The 25,538-nt window shown below is 38.0% G+C and overlaps 1 protein-coding gene and 1 long non-coding RNA gene across 4 annotated transcripts in view; both read left to right on the top strand.

Annotated features, from left to right (window-relative positions):
• Window positions 1–25,538, top strand: part of LOC105839536 — a 206,014-nt gene that overhangs the window by 117,697 nt on the left and 62,779 nt on the right. The gene's annotated exons all lie outside the window — the stretch shown is intronic.
• LOC114255343 lies at window positions 16,850–24,781 on the top strand. The gene is made up of 2 exons (XR_003626634.2): window positions 16,850–18,456; window positions 18,807–24,781. It is a non-coding gene; the product is annotated as an uncharacterized LOC114255343 (long non-coding RNA).

Raw genomic sequence — 25,538 nt, 5'->3', positions numbered from 1 at the left:
TATTTAGCCTTTTACTTTATGAAAATAAATTGCAATAATAATTATATAGATAACCATTTATACAAATTATCTTTTGTTAACTTTTTTTGTTAACTTTGTGATGACAGTCTCTCACAAAGTTATTGCAGTAAGGCTACCAATCAGGGTTACAGAAAATCGATAACATTTCGACAAATGGAGACTATCGATTTTATTCCTTTCTTCCTTTTTTAAATGTTTTGAATAATAACATTATATAAAAAATTAAAAAATACATTTTTAGAAATGTATAATATTATAAAATCACATTGTAAATACTATGTTAATGTTTTGCTTACTGGGCAATCTTTTTTCTTTCGGTTTTCTTTCCCCTTTCTCTTCCTTTCTCATTTCTCATCTCTCTGTCTTCTCGCTCAATCTTTCATTTTTATTTTATTTATTTACTTTAACTTTAAACAAAGTGTCTTTCTTCCTCTCTTTTTCTTCATTTAAAATTGACTGTTCTTTATTTCTTTTTTAGGTTTAAATATCAATATCATTTCTTCTTCAGGTTTAAATAATAATATTAACACACACGGGCGCGCGTGCGCGCGCACACGCACACGCACACACACACACACACACACACACACACACACACACACGCGCGCGCGCGCACAATTATTATTTATTATTGTATCTTCTTGTTTTTCTCTCTTTCTTTCTCTTTCTCAGGCTCTTTTTCTCCTATCTTTTTCCATTTTTAAATTTTTGTTTCCTTAACCCGTTTACGCTCAGCAAACTATGATTTTATAAAAATCTTTTGGTAAATATTTTTTATTGAAAACGTCAAGGGATCTCGATGAAAATTGGTGTTTTATAGCTTTTAGGTCTGTTGTTTCCAAATCTGGTGTCAGTTTTTTTCATATAACAAATTAAAATCTTTTTATAATTATTTTTAGGAGAAAATTTCGACAAATTAAATTTTTATTTTGCTTAAATCTTATTTTCTTTTATAAAGCTGTTGTCCAATTAAGTTGTAAATCTAAATCGGATGGTACCGATAGATTAACTAAAAGATAGTATCAGTTAGACATTGAAATTTAATATGGCGGACTTAAGATGGCGTCTTCATGCTACACACGTACGCACGCACACGTAACTTTTTAATAAACATATATTTTTACAAATTGTCACGCAAACTGTCATTTCTCAATTCCTTTTATTAGAACTCTTTCTATATTAGTGTCTCCTTTATCTGCCTTTCTTCTTTAAGAGGATGCTAAACAGCCCGTCAAACTTGATCGAGGTCGATAATATAGAGTCATTTATTTATCCTTGTTCATAAAAATATTTGCTTCAAAATACAAATTATGTAGCTTATACGTACAAATGAATGGTACATCGCAGTTCGGAATAAATTGAGGAATAAGACTATATTCGTCAAATTACGATTACAAGCCGTAAAAAAAAGTTATTTACAGTATCAAATCGCACTTTTCTGACACTTTCCCTCTACGGTGAGTGTCCACTTGGCTTTTGTTTGGTTCATTTTGGCAATTCTTTGATTGGATGCGTCGAATGACTTTGGATCTTTCCTTCTGTCTTACCATCTTCATTGGCTGTCTTACTTTTGCGCACGCGCTACCTCCGTCAGCCGTCTTCTTCTGCAGTGCTTCGTCTCGTCGCGTGGCCCGAGTCCCATCTTTGCTGCGTGAACTCCGCGTGACTCCTGCGTCTAACGGGCGTTCAGTTTGAAACCTCGCTATAAACTGTGAAGTGTTGACTGTATTTTGATTGTGTGCGTACAAAACTTATAATAATCGTCGAACACTGTTTTTTAGTGTGCCACCTTCACGTTGTACCATGAGTGTTACTGTGAAGTCACTTTATTCGGACATTTTTAATAGTTTTAATAGTTTTAATAGTTGTTCTGACTTCTCCACATATTAATGCAGCCAACGTGCGCCAGGTGTAAGAAGCAGATTGCTACCGCATCGATTGTGTGTGACTGTCGGAGAGCGTTTCACCCCGGGTGTGTAAAATCATATTCCGTCAATAAGTATGCAGATACCTGCTGCAAGGCGCTCGCAATGTCATTAAGCGCGCCTTCTACTCCAGTTGCAGAGGGGACTGCGCAACTGTCAGACTTGACTTGCGCAACTGATTCTGTGTGTCCCCTCGCTCAGTCACTTGTGCCGTCGCGATCGCAGCCGAAATTAGAAACCAATTCTACCACGGACGCATTGTTGCTGCAGCTGGTTGAGCAACTGAGAGAGTGCAATGAGCGGTTCTTTGCATTCGCTGATGAACAACGCATAACTAACAGCGAAATGCGTGAGAAACTTGACCGGCTGAGTGATATTGCGGGCGTGGTGGAACGTAACAGTCAGCGCATTGCTTCACTCGAGTAATGCTGCACTGACCTCGTGCGTGATGTGGGTGTTTTGAGGCACGATCGGGGGTCATCAAGTCATGCTTCTAATTCGCAAACAGACAACTTGCTTATTATTTCAGGCATACTCTTTATCTACAACTCCGCCGATATTAGTTTGAAATGTGTTTGAGTCGCTCGGTGTCTCCGACCTTGCCTGTCACATCTTAGATGTTAGGGCTGCTGGCCAGCCGCCTGTAGTGTCCCATGCATCGCCTTCGCATCCTTCGTTGTCCTCACGACCACTGCACGCCCATTCAACTAGCTCTTTAATTGTAACCTTGACCTCCTTCGCCGTGCGTAACAAGGTTATTTCTGCGAAGCGAGTGCGACGGGCGCTGATGTTGAGGGAGGTGGGTGACTCCGATTCCGATCGCAATATTTATGTCGCAATGAACTGCTCCCTAAGAATGTCTATGAGCTGCTGAAACTCACCAGGCGTGTGGCTCGTGAGAAGTCGTACCGTTACGTCTAGGTTAGCGGCGGGCATATTTATGTCCGACATTCCGATAGTAAGCCTAGCACTCCCATCGCCTCTCAGGCTGACCTGGATTCTCTTGTCTGACTAAATCTTCCTTCGAACTTGTTTTCCTCTGTTAAACCATGCTCTTCTAGCCTTCAATCCTCCTGTTTTAACATCGCTCAACTCAATGCTAACTCGTTGCGTGGCCACATAGACCTTATCAGACTTCAGTTCCACAATGCTTCCCACCATGTAATATCCATATCCGAGACATGGCTTCATGAGGGTGTCTCTGATGCCCTGGTTGGCATGGATAAATACTTCCTAATCAGGAATGACCGCTTGAGTCGCGCTGGTGGTGGTGTTGCATGCTATATACACAAGTCACTCAAGGCTACAGTCATTGCTGCGTCCAGTAGTAACGGTAACGATAATGATATCAACAGCCCTGAATTCCTTATCATTGAAATTCGTCTACCTCTTGGCGAAGCTGTACTATTTGCGTCCATCTACAAAAGACCTAAAGGCCACCTTTTTCACGACTTCGTAGATAAGCTTACTGCCGTCTCTCATCGTTATAAGAATATTGTTATTGGCGGCGACTTAAACTGCAACCTGTTAATGAATAACTTTGAAGCCAACTACTTGCGAGAACTTGCATCTAGTCTGTCTCTACACATAGTTCCCTCGGAGGCTATGCATCACACCTCCATCTCTGACTCGTGGTTGGATGTTTTAATTATCGATGATCCTGACAAGATCCTCTCCTTCACCAAGTCCCCTTGTCCATTCATAGCCGGTCATGATCTCCTTCATCTTTCTCTTTCCTTCCATTCCAAACCAAATATTACGCGATCCATGGTGCGGCGCTGCTTCAGGGACATCAATGGGGACGAGTTTCTCAGTTTTATCCTTGAGAAGGTGACTGAGGTTCAGTCCGAGTTTGACACTCTGTCCGATGGAGTGGATGTTTCTCGATTGTGCAAACTCCTGTCTGGTACTCTACTTGAAGCATTGGATGTTTTTGCATGCGCTCGTGAGATCGTAACCAAGCGCCCCCCTATCAAATGGCTTTCGGTATAACTTAAAGCCCGTCTAAAATACCGTAATCTACTCTATAAACAAGCCAAGCGGTCGGGCAGCCTCCTCGGGTTTGCTAGGTACAGACTTTTTAGGAACCAACTCAATGCCGATATTAAGCGGGCTAAGGCTGAATTTTTTTTCACCTCTCTTAACAATATCACTGACTCGGCAAAGCTCTGGAAGGAGCTCGCTCGACTTGGTCTCACAAAATCGAATTTCGTGTCTCCTCTTCATTTATTCAAGTCCGATGAACTGAATTCCTACTATGCTTCTGTTTCCAGTGCTTCGCCGGTGTCTTATCACGATTTTTCCTCAGCCATTACACTAATTTCTTACCCTACTAGTCGACCTCAGCTCTCTTTTTCCACTGTTTCGCCTAGCGCTGTGTACAAACTTATTGCCTCTCGACCGCCTCATTCGTACGCTTTTGGTTTCGATGGTATCCCTCTTCCTATTATACGAATGGCCTGGTCCGGCATTGCTTTGTCACTCACTACTTTGTTTAACCACTAAATTCTTCGGTGTTCCCGTCTGATTGGAAGCGAGCTCTTGTTCGCCCGCTCTCGAAGATTCGTGCTCCTATATCTCCATCAGACACCAGACCCATTGCAAATCTACCGAAAATTTCTAAAATTCTGGAAAGGATAGTGATCAAACAAATCACAGACTACATTGAAGAGTACAGTCTTTTAGATCACAGACAATCCGCCTATCGTCTGGGTTACAACACCCAATCTGCCCTTCTACGTGTCTGTGATGATATCAAGTTAGCGATTAATAACAGACTAGCTACCATCCTGGTTTTATTCGACTTCAGCAAGGCATTTGACACCGTTCCCCATCTTCTTTTGCTTACCAAACTCAAAAGCCTTGGTTTCTCTGAGACTGTTCTTACCTCGCTCTTCTCATATCTGACTGGCAGAACTCAGGCTGTTGTTGATGGGATTCTGGGATTCGTTCGGAATGGCTACCCACATCTCTAGGCGTTCCGCTGGGTTCTGTTTTCGGCCCACTACTGTTCTCTCTCTTCGTCAACGACATAAGTAAGGTCTTGTCATTCTCCAACCATATGCTCTTCGCCGATGACCTCCAAATATATCTTTCCTGCTCACCCGCAGAGATAGTTCATGGCCTGGAACGGATCACCAAGGATGCAACTGCTATCTCCGAATATGCGAGAGCAAACGGACTTAAACTTAATCTAGCCAAATCTAAAGTGATAGTTTTTGCCAGCCAGGGGTACTCTAGAAACATCGACTTAGACCTATTACCACCTGTCACTGTCGACCAGACCAGACTACCTTTCGTCAGTGAGGTTCGTAACTTGGGTGTCACATTGACCTCAAACCTCTCATGGAGAAAACACGTTGTGCACATCTCTCAGGCTGTTCATTATGCTTTATATAAACTTAAATTCAATAAAAATGCTCTCTCTACCAAGCTCAGGATCAAACTTGTTAATAGCCTCATTCTTCCACACATTGACTACTGTTACCTAGTATATCATGGCTTAAATTCCGAACTTAATACTAAATTGCAACGCTTAGTCAATTGCTGCATAAGATTTATCTTCAATCTTAGACGGGATGAGCATATTACGCCATACCGACGCAATTTGGGTTGGCTTTCTGTTAAGAGCAGAAGGCTTTACTTTCTTGGCTGTTTGACCTACCGTATTCTACATTTACCCTCTCCTTCGTATCTAAATGAACTTTTCTCCCCCCCCCCCCTGACCCTCTGGTCAGGAGATCTGATCGTTCCACGTCCCAGTCCTCCACTTTCCTCATCCCCTCTCATCGTACTATTACCTATAGAAACTCTTTTCGCCTTTCCGCTATTTATTTTTGGCACTCACTCCCAGACCACATCATCTCCGCGTCCTCTCTGGATTCCTTTAAGGTTCTCCTTCGCACGTTCTTGAATGAGTCTGAGCCTGTGATTACCGTCGAATAGTCGTACTATATCGCTTTTTACGCGAATACTCGGTTTTAGTACTTAAGAATAGATGCATGCATACAATACAATGCAGAATTATGATTTAGTCTTATCTTATCTCTCAGCTATTTCTGTTTGGCTTCAAAGTTTTTCAAAAGTTTTTCAAAAGTTTTTCAAAGTTTTTCACTCTATATGTTTTTCACTTCATCAGTCTTTCATCTTCCATGTCTCATCTCATCATCATCTGTTCTTTTACTCTACATTTCTACTTAGCCTCTACTACAAATTTTACACTCAGCGCTGTTAGTTCTTCTATCAACCCTGAACTGTTCTTTCATGTCTCTCGCTCTCCATGATGTCATTGTCCCCCTATTCTCACCTCATCTATTTCATTATCCACCATTTAAACTTAGGTTCATGTATACTTTAGTGTTTATCTTTCTGCGAATCTTGTATATAAATCTAGTAACTTAAGCTTCCTTATATTTGCTCTACTTTTACTTAAATACTGTTACTATTTTTAATAGCTCTGTTTCCTAGCTTACACTATGCATGTGCTGATTTGCGCTTCAACTTATTCTCTTGTATTTTTAGCATCTTTATACCGTTGTTGTTCTCTAATTATTATAATTTACGTTTGTACTTATTTTATCTTTTGCCCTTCAGCTTTTGCTTGGGCATAATAAAGTGTATCATCATCATCATCATCATCATCTCTGTCTCTCTCTCTCTGTCTGTCTCTCTCTTTTTTTGTTCTTTCTACAAAAGTTGTTGTTTCTTCTTATGGGAGGGCCCCAACTGCCTACAAATTAATTACCAACAGCACCAATTGCCAACAGACCGTTTGCCAACAAATCTTTTGCGCACAGAACCGTTTGCCTACAAATCGATTGCCTACAAACTTTTGTGCGCACGTGCTCAATTGCACACATGGCATTATTGCCTACAAACTCTTTTGCGCACAAGCTCAATTGCACACATGGTACTATTGCCTACAGCTCGAGCACTCTCCGCGGCTATGTGCGCATGCTCTACAATCATATGTACATGATTCGCGGCCATATACGCATGCTCGGTGGTTACGTATGCATGAAATAAAGGCGCGAATTTAAAATGTATGTGTACTTGTAATGATTCCCTTGTATTTTAATGGTATATTAAGTGCCCAAATTCAAGCAGTTCCTACATGTGATTTCTAGTAACAATATAATAATACAAATGCATATGAAAGTGCGTGGAAGTACAAGGATCTTATTAATCTTTTGCACGCAAACCCCTGTGGTGCAAAGAATGCTTCGCGCGCGCGCGCGCGCGCGCACACACACACACACACACACACACACACACACACACACACACACACACACATACGGAGGGGGGGGGGTGCAAGGAAGGCCTTCGGCCCCCTTCTCCCGCACCCACCCCGTCCAAGTCGCTAACCCATGTGGACTTTACTTTGCTTGCAATATACATGAGTTGCCAATGTACATTGTACATCCAATGCGCCGTTTTTTGAGAACAGAAAGATCATGAAACTGATATCTAAAAGATTTCTTAAATCGGATATCTAAAAACTGCAACTAGAAAAAAATAAAATAAAATAAAAAGTTCATTTAAAAAAAATTTTTTTTATTAACAATACATACTAAATTTAAGACAAATTCTTATTATTTAATTAAATTTAAATTATATTATTTTATTTTATTCTTATTTGCCGCTGGTAGGTTTTGAACCCGGGACCTTAGGATGACGAACTTTGTACTGCTACGCCAATTTGACTCATCGATATGGGTACTTGTTATTGTCTACATATACCTATATGTTATAAACTGACGCAATTATATTATTTTTTATAAAAGCAATTAAATTTTGCAAAACATATTAGAAATAAATAGCATTAATTTATTTACTTATTAATTTCATTGTTAAATTTATCTTTTTCCATATCTTTAATAATTAGATGAAAATTGCAATTTATTTAGCACTAATACTTTGAAGCGTTCAAATGATTAATTAGATGGTTAACTATGTAGATCATATATTCTAAGAAAAATTGAATAGTACATTTATTATCCTGTTTTTGTTCAGTACATGATGAATTTAAATTTTGTGCATTTTTTTGCGCAGTAATTGTAGACAAACCGTTATTTTTGAAAACATTATCTTCATGATAATTTTTTAAAATATCAAATGGATCTCTCATTCAGGATATTATAGTGTTGTCTGATTTCTGAGTGAACTACGACGCATCGTTTCATAATAACATTGATACGAGCATGTTATGTTACGATTATACAATTTTTGTTACATAACTGTAACGCTAAAACGATGTATAACAGTTATATTACTTGCGTATAACAAATGTTACATAACAGGTAATTTTTATGTTATATAGCACCTACATATCACAAGAATAACAATGTTACATTACATGTAACTTCCATGTTATATTGCTGCTATAAAACGTGTTCACTGGGTATGGACATTTGAAATTCGCGCATTTTTGGCATGGCTTGTGCTAGACAGAGCATGCACTTATGGCCAAGAAGCATAAGGATGTGATCGTAGAGCATGCGCACATGGCTGCGAAGAGTGTCGTGTCGCAACATTTTGTCGGTATGACAGATTTCTTAACCTGAATATTGGTTAATTTTAACGATTAATATTTTCTCGGAGCAGAGCGACGCTTTTTTCTGTCAGATTCGTTTGTTTGATGCAAAACCGCATCGAATAAGCACAATTACATCGATATTTGAATACCAGTGCCTAAACTGAATAATTACCGATGTGTGCAATTGAGCTTGTGCGCAAAAGAGTTTGTAAGCAATCGAGCTGTAGGCAATAATGCCATGTGTCCAATTGAGCTCGTGCGCAAAAGAGTTTGTAGGCAAACGGTTCTGTGCGCAAAAGATTTGTTGGCAAACGGTCTGTTGACAATCGGTGCTGTTGGCAATTAATTTGTAGGCAGTTGGGGCCCTCCCCTCCTTATTACATTATATTTTAAGGTTGTTTTTGTTTCGCTGGAAAAAAATTATTTCTTACAAAATATTGTTTTATATTGAATAAAAATTTGATTGCTCCGTCAAATTAAATCATATTATTTGATAGAATAATGACTATTATTTGTAATAATACTTGAAATATTTGATTAAAATAAAAACATTATTTAATTCAAATAAGATTCAATCTTATATGGTCGCGATGTAGTTCGCGAACCGCAACTGGGCGATGACGAACCTTTCTTGTAATGCAATTTACACTCCAAAGGCTACATAAACGGACCACGGTGACAGAAAACGGATCAACCTATGCTATCATAGTTAGCTTTCGGGGCCCATGTGGTATTTTTTATTGTGTTTCAAAGATAATTCTTATCTGGCTAACAATTTTAGCTTTGTTAACGAATTCTCTTTCTGCGTGTAATGATAATCACGTATTCGGTCATCGAGCTTCCGTCTCCTTAGAAGAGAAACATGTGCTCAAATAGTGAAGAACATATGAAAGAACATATAGAAGAAGGTGAACTAATACATTACTTTGAGCGAAACAATAACATTGTTTGAATAATATACTACTAAAAAAAAATAGGGAACACTTTTTGTATACCGAAAATTTAGACTATATTTAAACTGCTGCAACTCAGCGAAAAATCATCGTAGAAACAAAATCCAAAAAGCGGTTTAAAGCTTGAAACTTCTTCTTTCAAATGCTTTTTGGCGATTTTAGTCATCTTTTTTTATCAACGTGGCACAATGATGAAGCTTGACCCGTTAAAATAAAAATTTTTTATGCAAATTTGCTGCGCTGCATCTCGCGTGAAAAAAATCATAGAGTATTTTTGTTATTTGCATCTTAGAGTGGGAACTTTTCCCTTTAATTTGAGTGGTTGTTCATTGCTGTACGATTTTTTTTGACCGAGTTATTGAGATTTTAATAAAAAATGGTCATTTTAACTTTCATCGCTTGTTACTTGTGAACAAATCAACGTACAGCGCTCAGCAAAAAAGCATTGAAAAGCTGAAAGTTTACACTTTTGAATGCTGTTATCAATTTTATCACAGATTTACTTTTTCTAACAACAAATTGCGTTCAAAGTTTACGTAAAAAATCGCATATTTTACGGTTTTCATTTAGTTCAAGGTGCTGTTGTGAAGAAAGATCCAATCACATCGCTAAAGCAAAGTTTTATAGTACGATTACTCCCCAGTAATAAACACTAACGTTTATGAAATAAAACATTTGTATTTCACGTGTTTATCATTCTTGAAATTGCTGAAATTGTTTAAAACGTTCTTTTAACAATTTTTCTACACCCTTTTGAAGTTACACCCAAGTTACAAAGTCAACCTTACATTTCTTTTTAAATAACGCTTATCGCCGGCACTAGCGTTATCCAATGTGCACCATGTGGAAGATGCCGGTCGAATTGTGCACATCGCGCGCGCGCGCATGTGCGTGTATGTGTACATGTTTTACAGCAAAGGTAAGGACCCCGCGGTTCGTCACGCGCGCTCGCGGCTGTTCCTTGCGACTTCTTAAATGTCGTTTTATGTTGTTTCAAATGCGTTCAAATGTCTACGTGGCATTTTGAAAATTTCGTATACAAGCTTAATACTCTACAAGAATCGTCTGTGTGCTAAACATTTGTTTTAAAGCTTCTATATATAAACATTACATGTAAACATTGCGAGTACGCACATACTCACATACACACCATAATGTTTACAAGCAATGTTTACGTACAAAGAGACTTTAAAATAAATGTTCAGTACACAGACGACTCTCGTAGTGTATTAAGTTCGTATACGAAATTTTCAAAATACTGTGTAGATATTTGCCTGCAACAAAAGTTGCACAAATAGTCGCACTTCTTGAAAAAGGTTTTCGCATGCGTCACGTAGCGCATCATGTTGGTGTGTCTATCTCTGTAGTGAGTAGAGTTTGGTCACGATATCAAGAGACAGAACGTTATACGAGACATGAAGGCAGTGGTCGTGGTCGAATAACTACTGTTAGACAAGATCGAGAAAGCGTCTAGTTACATTTGTCATATGAGAACGAGCGTTGTCCCGCATAAACACAAAATTCGTATGCGATAAACATAGAGGCAATTTGTAAGGTCAAAGAATTTCATTTATGTATCGAACACTTGTGATTGCAAGAGGTGGCAGGATCACTAATTCAGTTCGTTCTGCTTTGAAATACACCCCCACACAATCACAGAACCACCGTTATAGGCTCGTACTAGCATAACGCAGCGTCGATCATAGCGTTCATTTCATCAACACCAAGTAGGTGTACGAGCGTTATTGCTGTAAAGACAGAAACGCGATTCATTAGAAAAGTACACATTTTTCCATTTTCTCGCGGCCCAATTTATGTGATTGCGCGCAAATTGAAGACAAATCTAACAATGTCTAAGGGTAAGACTTAGCACCCGCGCACGAGAACGAGAACAAAGGTCTTTTAAACGATTTCAAAATGCCGCATTGACATTTGAACGCATTTGAAACAACATAAAACGACATTTAAAAAGTCGCAAGGAACAGCCGCAAGCACGCGCGTGACGAACCGCGGGGTCCTTACTTTTGCTGTAAAACGCATACACACACACGTACATGCGCGCGCGAGGTGCACAATTCGACCGGCATCTTCCACATGGTGCACATTGGATAACGCTAATGCCGGCGGTAAGCGTCATTTAAAAAGAAATGTAAGGTTGACTTTGTAATTTGTTTAAAAGTGTGTAGAAAAATTGTTGAAAAAATGTTTTAAGCAATTTCAGCAATTTTAAGAATGATAAACACGTGGAATACAAACGTTTTATTTCAAGAACGTTAGTGTTATTTATTACTGGGGAGTAATCGTACTATAAAACGTTGCTTTAGCGATGTGATTGGATCTTTCTTCACACCAGTACCTTGAACTAAATGAAAACCGTAAAATATGCGATTTTTTACGTAAACTTTGAACGCGATTTGTTGTTAGAAAAAATAAATGTGTGAAAAAATTGATAACAGCATTCAAAAGTGTAAACTTTCAGCTTTCCAACGCTTTTTTGCTGAGCGCTGTACGTTGATTTGTTCACAAGTAACAAGCAATGAAAGTCAAAATGACCATTTTTTATTAAAATCTCAATACCTTGGTAAAAAAAAATCGTACAGCAATGAACAACCACTCAAATTAAAGGGAAAAGTTCCCGCTCTAAGATGCAAGTAACAAAAATACTCTATGATTTTTTTCACGCGAGATGCAGCACAGCAAATTCGCATAAAAAATTTTTACTTAACGGGTCAAACTTCATCATTGTGCCATGTTGGTAAAAAAAAGATAACTAAAATCACCAAAAAGTATTTGAAAGAAGAAGTTTCAAGCTTTCAAACGCTTTTCGGATTTTGTTTCTACGATGATTTTTCGCTGAGTTGCAACAGTTTGAAAATAGTCTAAAATTTCGGTATACAAAAAGTGTTCCCTATTTTTTTTTGAGTAGTGTATAATAAAATGTTTAAGGTAAAAATATATGTTATTTGAAAAGTCGAACAATTGCATTTTATGGTTAAGAAAAACTGATTTGTTTGGATTATTCCAATGCATAGATTTCTTTGGATTTAAGAAAATTTCTTAAACCTAAAGAAATTTTTCTCTTTATGTTCTTTCAGAAAAAGTCGATGTTTCTTCTTCTAATTTTTTGATATCCGTAATCTCTTTCTCTCTCTCACTCTTTTTCTATCTTTTAATTTATCTATCTACCAATTATCATTCCTTTTCAACTTCCTTTTTTCTGAAAGATTATAAACTTTTAAAGATATTATCATATGATATATTTAATGTATTATTTTAAATTATAAATAATATTATATTTTCATGTGTTGTTACATATTTCTCTCTCCCTGTCAATCTATTTATATGTCTATTTATCAGTCTCATTCCTGAAAAGTACGCAAAATGTCAAATTATTTAAAACTCCGTATATAAGCATACATATACAGACAATATTGGACAATGTTATTAAAAAATTAAATATTACCTGATATTTCTCCTTATTACTTCTTTCTAACACTCTATCTTTCCCTTATTCTTTCTCTTTTGCACTCTCTTCCTTCTATTTACAAAAATCGTTGTTTCTCCCAATTATGTTATATTTTAATATAGCTCTCTATTTCTTTCTCCTTCTCTATCTATCTATCTATCTGTTTTCTTTTTTTCTATAAAAATTAACAACTTAAAATTTTATAATTAAAAAGTTTTAAAGATATATTTAAAAGAAATATATATATAAAGATACATAAACAGACAGTATTGTGCAATGTGATTTCCTTATTTTATTATTACTTGATATTTCTCCATAATTCTTCTCTCTTAAACTTTCTCTTTCTCTCTTTTTCTCTCTCCCTCTCTCTCTCTCTCTGTCTCTTTCTCTCTTTTAATTCTCTTCAAGCAAAAATCCTTTACACCTCGCCAAATCTTTTTTCCAAATCACCTGAATACATAATACTTTACATTCGCATTGTCTACTCTTCATCTATGCTGTTTGCATCTATATATCGTCGACCCTCAGGTCGTTATCTGCATGATTTTATTTTAGCTATCGACTCTCTTTCTCACGCCTACAGCAACATCATCACTTCCGGAGATGTAAATTGTGACATTTCCAATACAAATTCCGAGACCCTTCACTTAAAAAAATTTATCTTCTCACACTCATTATATCTTGTTGACACTGGAGGTCTCTATCACATGGACAACTGTGATTCTTGGCTTGACGTATTTCTAGTCGATAGTAAAGAGAAATTCGTCTTTTTTTCCAAATCTGATGCTTTTTTTATCAACAACCACGACCTTATAGACATAAAATACAAAATCCAAACAACTAAATCTTATCTTCACACTGTCATACGTCGCTGTTTTGCTGACTTTAACGATGACAATTTATTAACCATCTTCTTCGTCTATTGCCTCCTTCTGAGCTTACTTATGATGATTCTGTATCTGCTTCTAATCAGATTCACTCTTTCCTCGCCTCTGTAAATCATGGTCTCTCAACCCTCTTTGACGCGATTGTACCGTTGGGCACAGTCCTAATATCCAAACCAAGGGCCCCCTGGTTGATTGATAAGATAAGATTGCGTATGAAACACAGAGACGCTTTGTATAAAGCCAAACGAGCAAATAGTCTGGTGGGTCTTGCAGTATATCGTGACTGATCGAAACAATCTTACAAAAGATCTTAGAGACGCCAAGGGCAGGTATCATTTGAGCAGACTCAGGTTTATTCTGGATCCGTCTAAAATGAGGAAGAAACTCAGAAACCTGTGACTCGTTAAACCAAATCCCTCCTCTCCACTCCACTCTTTTTCACCTGATCAGTTGAACTCTTTCTATGCTTCCATGTCTTTTCATGGTACTTAGACTACTGCTGATTACTCTTTGGAGACAGTGTAAATTTCAGACAACCATTATTTATCTTTTCACCTATCATATCTGCAGAAATTCTCAACCATTAAGTCTCTATCTACTTTCTCCATCTCACCTCGGGATCAGACAATATCTCCGCCTTCTGTATTTCTAAAGCTAGACTGCAAATCGACGAACACTTAACTACCCTATTTAATTTATCTATTAAACATTCGTTTTTTCCCACCGCTTGGAAATGGGTGTACATCCGTCCTCTGCCCAAGGTTAATTCTCCTCGTTTGCTCTCAGACACAAGACCTATTGCTAATCTCCCTGAATTATCAAAAATTCTAGAAAAAATTATACATAAGCAGATAATTTAATTTTTCAATGAGCATAACCTACTAAATCCCATGCAATCTGCGTACAGAAGAGGGTACAGTACGCCTTGATTAAAGTAGTTAACAAGGTCAAGCAGGGTATAGAGAATGGTCTGCTGACCATTCTGGTGCTGATCGATTTTAGCAAGGCTTTCGACACTATCTCTCATTTGCATCTTCTAAGAAAACTAAAACTAGATTTTTCAGACCCAGTTCTTTATTGGTTTTATTCGTATCTATCAAATCGATGTTAAACCGTCATTAATCATCAGGGTTGCTGTTCTGATTGGCTAGGTAATCGTTTTGGTGTACACGCACCGGCAGAAATGGTGTCCCGCGACGTTCAGCGCGCGGCGATCACCCACACACGCGAAGCGCCGTACGTGTTACTGGGCGCGCGGAGGAGCCGAGGAGATGGGAGAGGAGCGAAAAAAGTGGGGATCGCGCCGGTGTTGCATCCTTCACCAACGTCGCACGTTGAAGAAGGATAGAGCTAAGATGAGTGAGAAGACGTGATACCGACTCGATGGTGTCCCAATATCCGTTTCACTCGCACTCGATACTAATATCGTCTCTCGCTCGCCAATACCATATTAATTATGTTAAATGTTAGATGAACAAAAAATTAACTTACAATCTATCTTACAAACTACAATTAACTTACAAACTATCAACATTAAATAAATCTAAATGTTAAAATAAAATTTTTATTATCTTTTAAAATTATTATTTACACAATTTTGCACACACTTACTTACAATACAAGAAATTAATCTTATACTCTAAATTTGTAAATGGATAAGAAACTCTTATAGTGAGTCTGAAAATTATCCGTAACGATGGTTATAATTTCACACAAAAATTTGTTACGGGATGAAAAAGAAGCATTATTACGCAATCATAAGTGAATCAATAATTAATTGGGATAAACGTTAATTTTTTTCTTTCTATGTATAACATAATTAATATTTCAATAAAAATTTGTGTTTTTTTAAATTAAATTTTATCACTTTACATAATATAAAGTAATGAATGACATGCTAATAGAATAAATGTCGACGCTTCGTGCACTCGGATAGCCGTCTCTCAAAGAAAAAGGAAAGCACGACGCATCGGTATTGGCGAGCGAGAGACGATATTAGTATCGAGTGCGAGTGAAACGAATATTGGGACACCATCGAGTCGGTATCACGTCTTCTCACTCATCTTAGCTCTATCCTTCTTCAACGTGCGACGTTGGTGAAGGATGCAACACCGGCGCGATCCCCACTTTTTTCGCTCCTCTCCCATCTCCTCGGCTCCTCCGCGCGCCCAGTAACACGTACGGCGCTTCGCGTGTGTGGGTGATCGCCGCGCGCTGAACGTCGCGGGACACCATTTCTGCCGGTGCGTGTACCTCAGGGTTCCGTGTTGGGTCCCTTCCTTTTCTTCTTATACATAAACGACATTAGTAAATAACTTACCTATTCTCGTAGTATTTGCGGATATTCAAATATATCTGCAGTGCGCTCTTTTTAATCTCCACCAAGGATTATCTGTGATCATAGAAGACGTCATGGCTATTACGGAGTTTGCAGCGACTAATTTCTTGACACTCAATATCGCTAAGTCTAAGATTTTGATAGCTTTGCATATAATCGTTCATTAGATGATGCGTCCCTGCCCCTAATAATTATCAGTGACACTGTTTTTTCGTACGTCAGCAAAGCTAGAAACCTTGGAGTTTATCTGTCTGCAGATCTTTCCTGGCACTCTCATGTTTGTCACATTACTCGCAGAGTTTGGGCCGAGTGAGTCCCAGATGCGCACAGTAATAAACGGACGCAGCAGGCTGAGTGAAACGGACACAGTAACAAACGGACACAGTGCGAAACGGACACAGATCAAATGCGGTTAGACCAAATGCGCACAGACCAAATGCGCACAGACCAAATGCACACAGACCAAACGGACACAGTAACAAACGGACACAGTGCGAAACAGACACAGTCGCAAACCCATGTGGTGCAGAGAATGCTTTGCACGCATGCGCGCGCGCACACGCACACGCACACACACACACGCGCGCGCGCGCGCGCGGTTTTCCCCTCCCCTCCCCCCCCGTTGGTAGGGGTGTCCTGAAAAGTTGCAACCCATGTGGTAACTCCGTTTGTTACTGTGTCCATTTGGTCTGTGCGCATTTGGTCTGTGTCCGTTTGTTACTATGTCCATTTTGCACCGTGTCCGTTTGGTCTGTGTCCGTTTCACTCAGCCTGCTGTGTCCGTTACTTATTATTGTGCGCATCTGGGACGCTCCTTCTGGGCCACACAAACTAGAGTATTATCGCAACGCACATTCTAGTGACATAAAAGTAAAATTAGTTAATACTCTAATATTTCCGCATTTGGATTATTGTTCACTGGTATATCCTGACCTCACAAATGAATTAAATATCAAATTTTTAAGACTCATTAATAGTTGTATTAGGTTTATTTTCGACTTGCGTCACGATGAACATATTACTTCATATCGTCTTAAACTGAATTCGCTATCTGTGCGTAATCGTAGGTTTTACTTTCTTTGTACGACAACACGTGGTCGCTTTCCTGCCTTCCGATTCTCCCGATGGGCGGGGTAGTTTGTTAAGGATTATATTATGGGAATATCGAATTGACTCAAATAAAAAGAAAACACAGCGGTTAGGGCGAACCCAAGGAGGAAAACGCTTGCAATTACAGATGCGGCAAAAACCCTCTTTCAACGTTTATTGGAAACGATTCACTACACTGAATGAAGAACAAAGAGAAAGTACAAAAGAATGAACGAGTGAGGTGCGGGCGTCGTGTTCGTGTATGTATATGCGTAAATCGGATTGAGAAAATCGCGACGCAAGTAGGAGACACGGCTCCCGTGGAAGTCAAGTTGAGCAGATCGCGATGCAAATAGGAGGCTCGTCTCCTGCGGACTGAGCTGCAGACTTGGTCGCACGTGACGAAGTTCGAGGGCGACTTGAATTTCGTGTAATACGCGGAAGCGTGGTTGCGTGATTTGAGTTCGTGTAGGCACGTGTTCCAAAGGCCGGGAATATTTGTATCACTCGAATCACTCGAAGCACTACTGCTAGATCGGCTATCCGGAAGAAGACTGAGGCCTTATAGCCGGCCGATCTACGAGCCCCCCGCTCCCCGTGCTGTACCGCCGGCGCGCGGCGGCGCACGGGAAAAATCGGGCGCGCGACGAAAACCGTACTTGTTCACGAATAATGCTGATCGACGCCGGGCAAATTCCGGACAAGTCTGAGCACCGCCAATGAAATGAGTTCGGCTGTGTTCCGACGGAACATTCTTGCCATACGAACCTATAAGTTTTGAATCCAGACAGTCCCATCTATCTCTCCGAATTATTCGTCAAATTTGATGAGTCTATAAGATGCTCTCCAAGATTCACCAATCCCATGCTTATCTGCTATGTATTTCTGGCACTCATTACCTATATCAGTAACTCAAACATCTTCTCTTTTTATTTTTAAGGAAGGAATTTCATGTAAATTGAAATTTTTTAGCAATTTTTTTTCTTGTTTTTTATAGGAAATTTTCCGTAGAATATGAAAAAAAAAAAAAATAGAAACCGATTTGAGACTTTCTTCTATGTTATTTTCGTCGAAAAGTGAATGGTCGAATTGGGCGGAGCACTCAGGTAGACGAGCGCTCGTCGGGAAATCAGCCTTTCGATCTCTCTGTAATAAATGTTAACCAGGCTGTGTTAGAGTAATGTCGAACAGAAAGATCTGCTCTATAGTCCTGGAATCGCAGATTAGCAAAAAACTGCGGTAAGTTAAAATAAATTACGATTTTTTCACGATTTTTTTGTTACTCAAACTTTGAACGCGTTTTTCTCGAAACGCAAAATTTCACACGCCGTGCAACGTAACTTAAAAACTAATTTTTCGATCTTTATGAAATTTGGTATAAATATTTTATAGATAGTTGGCCACAACATGACATGCTCCGATTTTTTAATTTTTAATTTAAAACGTTGTTATTAACAAATGTTTAAAAAAAAAAAACCTTTTTTTTTTCAAAACTTCGCGATTTTTACAAATTTGCAAATTTTAATAAAATAAAAATGTTGTGCGTTTTTGCATAAACTAAAAAACCCATTTTGGTTTTTTTGTTTCAGATCATTTTTGTGATCTGTACGATGCACAGCGCATTTTCCAGACACCATTTTCAAGTCGGCATTGCACCGTTATTATAAAAAATTAAAGTTTGAAAAAAATATATTTTTTACATTGTAATGTCCATAAATTGTACCTCAAATTTCCAATTAATCTACGCGTTACATTTTTGAAAAAAAATTCTTGAAAAACAAACCGTTTACATGAGGTTCCCCCCTTAAGGAGAAATTGTTCTCTCATCTTTTTGAGATTGAGCGTGGCGAGAGTGTCAGTGTGACAGGCTGCGTTCCGATATTCACTGCCAGTACTGAAAATCTATAGTTCACGTCATATACTGTAGAATTTTAGTACTGGCAGTGAATATCGGAACGCAGCCTTAGTAGTGTGCACATCTCTTACTCTTCATTTGCTATTTTTAATATCTGCACTCTGACCATTGATACTATTCCTTTCTAGTTATTATGGCTTTTGTAATTCTTTCCTGCTTGAAATTGCTCTTATGTTTCTGAGTCGCACTGCATATTCAGCTATACTTTCTGCCACTGCCTCATTATGCATGTTAAGAGCATTAGCTTTAGTATTTTCTGCTGTATCACTATTGATTTTTTATAAACCTAGTAGAAACTATAATAACGGTATTAATCAACAGTACTTTAGTATTTTAGTTTAAATTTGAAAGGAATTTCGCTTATGTTATATCATAGTGCTTTGATTATATTATATCATTTTCAGTATTTAGTATGTAGGCTTTAATCACCGTATAAATTTTAGTCACTTAAGCCGAGTGACGCTTTCTGCTACTACTCTATTGCACGCGTCATAATCATAAATCCTTATATTTTCTACTAGTAGTATATAGTAAGTCGTGGGGCGTCAAAATAAACCTTCACTCCTCCCCTGTTTGACGCCAGGTGGGCGTGTCTATACAGTGTGACGCCACAAGGAGAGGTGGAATGGAGCGTTCTGATTAGCTTACACGTGGACGTTGCTGAATTTGAACGGAGCGATTTGATTGGCATCCTATGAGTGCCCAGAGCCTTGATTGCCTACCCTGAGTATACTATTAGATTTTGAATATATAGGAATTTTGGGGCTAGGAACCCTCTCGTGAAACTAGCGGAGGTGAAAAAGTGATGGAAGTCAGATTCTGGTGCCGAGTGTTTTTCACGGCGGGGGGAGGGGTGGCAAGTACGAATTTTTGTAAACGGAATAATAGTTCTACAAATCAAGGGTACTTTGTAAGGGAGAGAGATTTTTATTGCTATTATATAGAGTTGCCTTAAGATAAAAAAACAGAAACGTGTATGTTTTGATTCTGATATAAGAAAAAGTTATGTATTATGGAAGGGAGCGAGAAAGAAATAGACAATAGTTAAAATTACAAATAAAACAATATTTATTTGTATATCTTATTTTCTAGAAATACAAAAGTTAGTTTTGCTTTTGTCCGATGTCGTTTCGAAAAGATAATTTTTTTTCTCTTCGTCTGATGTTGTATCTTCAACTTTTATTCAGGCGTTTTGAGTGATTTCTTCTTCCTCTTCTCTGTCTTCTTCTTCTTCTTTCGTATGATCATTAGAAAAAGTGATGTGGTTCGAGCTTTAATTATTTCGTTCGTTTAATCAGCGTTTCAATTTGTAAGCGTTGCATAACGCGCAAAGAAATTTTGCGCTAGTGCGAAATCCGTGATAACTGCAGCGATGTCCAAGCTCGTCGACATCAGGCAAATTTTTAAATATCGATGAATCTACTTCCAGATTATATATGTTTCTTGAGAACAGATTACGCAAATAACTTGCTTTTTCTTTTCCCCTGGTATAGATGTGGCGGGCTCTACGCGTAATTTCCCGTAGTCGTCCCGTCAAATACTTAGGATTGGCTTCACCGTCGAACCACTCGATACCGTAATTTTGCAAAAGCCAGTTGTTTTCTCGTCTGGATCTCTCGCGTAATTCATCAAACGAACAAAGTGGCAGCGAAATCCAGTGTCCGAAGATCGGAGCGTTAACCACAACAACAGCAGTTTTTTTTGAAATAAATTTTTCTTGGCATCCCGAAAGCCTTGAATCTCGACTATGTTCATGGTAGTGAGTAATTTCGTTTCACTCTTTTTTAAAACTCAAGCGAGGTGACTGTCTCCGTGTCTCGTACAAAACTGATTTCTCTTCTCTGTACGGTTTTGAAAATATTGTCGAAAAGAATTGCGAAATAATGGTGGTAGTGTTGGTGGTGGTGGTAATGATGACAACGAAGGAAGTGGTGGTGAGGTATAATTTACGGAAAGTTACCAAATATGTTAACCCTCGTAAAAAGTCTAGCCGGAAAAGTCGACGATAATTTGACGAGAAGAGTCGATTTCTAGAATGTTATCAAATTCTGCATAAACAATGCAGTTAATGATCGTGGAAAGCGGCTTTGCAAATCGTACATCTAATCGTAGACTGCCATGTTTCACGAAATTCGTGAATGGCCGGCACAATTTGCGGATAAATCGGGGGTGAGATTGAAAGCGAAAAGCGTGTATTTGTCATAATCTTCCCTACTTACAGAATTAACTTCGTTCAAAAAGTAAATACCGATTCTTGAAAAAAGCGTATGCTTCAACGTAGAGCGGTTCGTCTTTCGAGAAGTTCGGCTGTAGAGGTCTACTGTACTGGGGACTTATACACCGTCGACGTAAAGTGAAAAGAAATTTATATTGTAGTTTTTGAAATTAAACGGATTTAATTTTCTATCCCTGTTAAACGCTTTATTATCTACAAAACTGACAATTACACGTTTCGGGAGTTGCCCGAGGATCAAGTTATCTATCGATTCTGCTACAAGATCCGAGTGTAACGTAAATTTTCATTTTTACTCTCGTGAGAGGATATTTGGCTATGATTTTATTCAACATTCTAGTGTGCGCGAGTAACACGCCAAGGCTTATTTTTGTTTTTCTTATAAGTAGACTAGTGTCTAAAATACGAATTTTTGACGTGGAACTAGATTCCATAAAACAGAAAGAATCTTTTGCGGATGAGTCTCATTATAATTTTTACTTCGTTAATTAAAAATTTATCCTGATTAAAAACGTCACAGTGAAGATGTCTTATGAGTTAGAACATGAAGGTAGGTGTTTTCACTACCTTCCATCAATTTGTCTTGTCGCGTTTCGAAATCATAAAACACAAACGCGACGCGGTCTTTGGTACGACTGTTCGGCGTTATCTTTGTTACTTGCAACCTTTAGCCGTTTATCCGTACTCGTACTCTCGCCAGGATTTCCGACTACGGTTTTACGATGAAGAGGTTGCATGTAACAAAGATGATTTGTCAACTGCAACGAACGGCACACTTTACAATACGCCGCATCACATTTATGTTTCGACCCTGATCTTACAAATTGTTCGCATTCGTCACAAATTTTAACAAAATCGCAGACGGAAGCGCACGATTTGTCGACATACAAACCGTTTTCGCGATGCCGATCGTAACACGCTTGCCCGAAAAAGCGTTTGCATCTCCCGCATCTAACGAGCGCCGCATCGAGATTTTCGCAATGCGACGCTGCGTAACACCGTGGACATTTTTTCGTGCAACGGTGCTTCCTATTCGGACGATAGCCTATATACACGCGACTCAATACCCTTCGCGCGAACCGGCTGCAGCTTTTAAACTTAATATCGGGTTATAGTGACGCGAACGCTCGTAATACATGATGTTAAGGCGATACGAGGGTTTGCGTCCCATCGACTCGAGTAGCTCAGAACCGTCATACAACGGTTTCTCGCCGCGGCCAAAAGTATTAAAAATATATTATCACACTATAATATAATCACACATATAATTACACTAGCAATATTTTTCGCAGCAAAAATTTGTTGGAAGCGCTCAATTTCGGGAATTCCGTAGCCCTCCGTAGCCCTTCGGGATTATGACACCGGCGTTTCGCGTTAATTCTAGCGCTAATTCCCGCTCTAACGCCAATGTCCGACATCTAACGGAATTCTATGTTCTATGCAAATCTCCCACGCGCGCATTTTCCCGCTGACAATAAATACGTGATAATAATGCGCGAAGGAAACACAGATTATCACTATTATTACTTTGCAAAATTGAACGCTTCGCGACGTCTTCTCGCGTTAATTTGTTCGACGAGCGTCCAAGTCCTACAGGCATCGCGACGTTAAAGATGCTCACGTGAGACAGAATCCTCTCGTAAAATTCGTTATTTTTTCTCGTGAAAGAGAATTCTCACAAAAATTAGTTATTTCCATAATATACCGTTTTATATTAAATTATGTAAAATATAATTTTCTATATATAGTATAATATAATATTTTCTATAATTTTTGTTTTGGAAGTAATTTGGTTAGGCAAAAGATAGAATTGAGCGCCATCCAATTATCATGTAATTTACCTTCTAAATTGTTATTTTTCCCACTACTTAAATTTTTATCCAATCACGCTTTTAATTGCTAATTATTTTTCTTAAATTTTATATTTAGATTTTTAAAAATTTCAGGAGAGTCAATGAAGAATCACCTTCTCATTTTATTAGTTTAAATTTAACAGTAAACAATTAGATTCGAGAAGAAAGAATTTTAGTTCGATCATGTCTCGTCTTCAACGGTCGCTTTGTATTCGGAATTCAAATTTTTACTCGTTACTTTTTTACATAAATTTTTAACTCGAATGTTTTTGTCAAATAATACTTAATTTTTATAAATTTTACTTTCAATTTTTACGGTTAGAGTTTCTGTGAAACTAACGTAGTACGTAATTGTTTAAAACTAGAAAGTTTTAAATAAAACTTTAGTTTATAAAAATAAAGTTTTTCCACCGCTTTCTCATCTGCGTGCGCAACTTTTATTCGTTACAAACTGAAGTGACGATATTACCCGTAATGTAAACGTGAATTTATTCGAAATTCTTTCTTCCTAGCGTCAACCTCGCGAAGAAAAAGTTTCCTTCAGTCTTCTCAATCTTTTCGATTTGAGACCGCGAGAGTTACACGTCTTATTTTGCTCGGTGTCTTTTTATTCTGAGGCTTCAAACAACGAAGAAGAAGAAGAAAAAGAAGAAGAAGAAGAAAGAACAACGGTCAACTAATAACAAAGTGCTAATTACAACTCCTCGAACTAGTCAATTTCCGATAATTCCACACAACTTCATATACTGCTCTCCACTTCGTATCTTAATACGAAGAGGATACAAGTCGGATTATAATTGACGAACGAGGGAGTCTTCGTTCCGATAATAAAATTAAGCAGCAGCAACGCTGGCGGTATTAATCTCGATCCCGACTCATGGCTACAATTTCAAGATCATATGAGTCTCATGAGCGAATACTTGAGTGGCGTTGATAAATTAAAGCCGAATTCCGTCAATATAAAAAACATCAGCATCTGCTTCACCTCGGCCTATGGATCAAGATCCATATTAATAACGTACAAGGAAACTGAAGAGGAACGTTCTTCGAAGTCGTAAAGGATGCTACGCGAGCGATGGCTAAAACCTTTTAGGCATTGCTCAGGTCATGACCTTAACAACATATGTCAAGGTCAAGGTCATTGTGGCTGGATTCTCTATTCAGCATTTTTACCATGATAGTCTGAAAAAGCTTAATGAAACGTACTAATTATCGCTCGCAAAATCTTATATCGGAGATCACATGCATAATAGTGATTATGAATTCAAAAGAAAGCAGGCATCCAGATTATGATCGTGCAGATATGGTTATTTAAAATCAATTATTTATTCAGGCCAGGATAAATTCAAAAACTGTACAAAGCTGTGTTCATGTTCATGCATTGATTTCGTATTTGGGTAATAGCAGATATGACGAAATACTAAAATTACCTGCTGACTTCTTAAATCGGCCTCTTCCATCAGGCTTTCCTGTTGCAGAAAGTGACAATGAACTTTCTGATGAGTAGAATTACAAGAGACAAACATAACAAAATAAGTCACCTCAATAAGCAGTTGAAAAAAAGACAAAATAAATAAATGAGCGAGAACATTAAAAATAGTGTCACACTGAACGATTGGATTAAACATAAATATGCTTTAAGCATCTAGTTTTGCCTCTAATCTTGCCTTAACTGGTTGGATCTTCCCTTATCTTGCCTCAGCTGGATCTGCCTGTGATCTTGTTATTAAAGCTTGTTTGCTTATACGAAGATTATTCAGAATGATTAGTTCTTCTAGTAAGACTTGAAAATCCGTAAACCGACAATACTGCTTTCGTACTAAAGTATATTAAAATAGAAGGATTTCCCCGCTTTTGACGCGAATTTTATGGCCATTTTCGGATTTTACGAATCGAAATATATAGGAAAATATTAAATTTATTCGATCCATCAACGGTTGCTGAACCCCAGTTTTTGCATACTCTCCTTTGCAAAAGCCTGAATTTAGGCACAATTTTAATATCTATTCTTTTGTTTATTCTTTGTTTCGTTTTATTCAAACCAACGAAGAAATAAGAATGTTTTAGCTTGCAAAGATTTTGTACAGGCTTGGCCTACATCAATGTCATTATATGGATACAAATTCCAATACAAACTCCATTTTTGCAAGTGCAATAATATTTTTTTATTGTTGTCTTTTTTCCTAGAATAGACTCGAAACGTATTAATATCACATCGTAACGAGATATACAGTAATGTGAGAATTAGAGAACGATGTTAGAATAAAAACGCAATTTTTTACACATTCTTGAACTACATTATAATAAATTAATTAGTTAT

The sequence above is a fragment of the Monomorium pharaonis genome, chromosome 4 (assembly GCF_013373865.1).
Source record: "Monomorium pharaonis isolate MP-MQ-018 chromosome 4, ASM1337386v2, whole genome shotgun sequence".
NCBI classification, from domain to species: Eukaryota; Metazoa; Arthropoda; class Insecta; order Hymenoptera; family Formicidae; genus Monomorium; species Monomorium pharaonis.
Note: the sequence above shows the minus strand (reverse complement) of the source record. Positions and strands in the feature narration are given on the sequence as shown.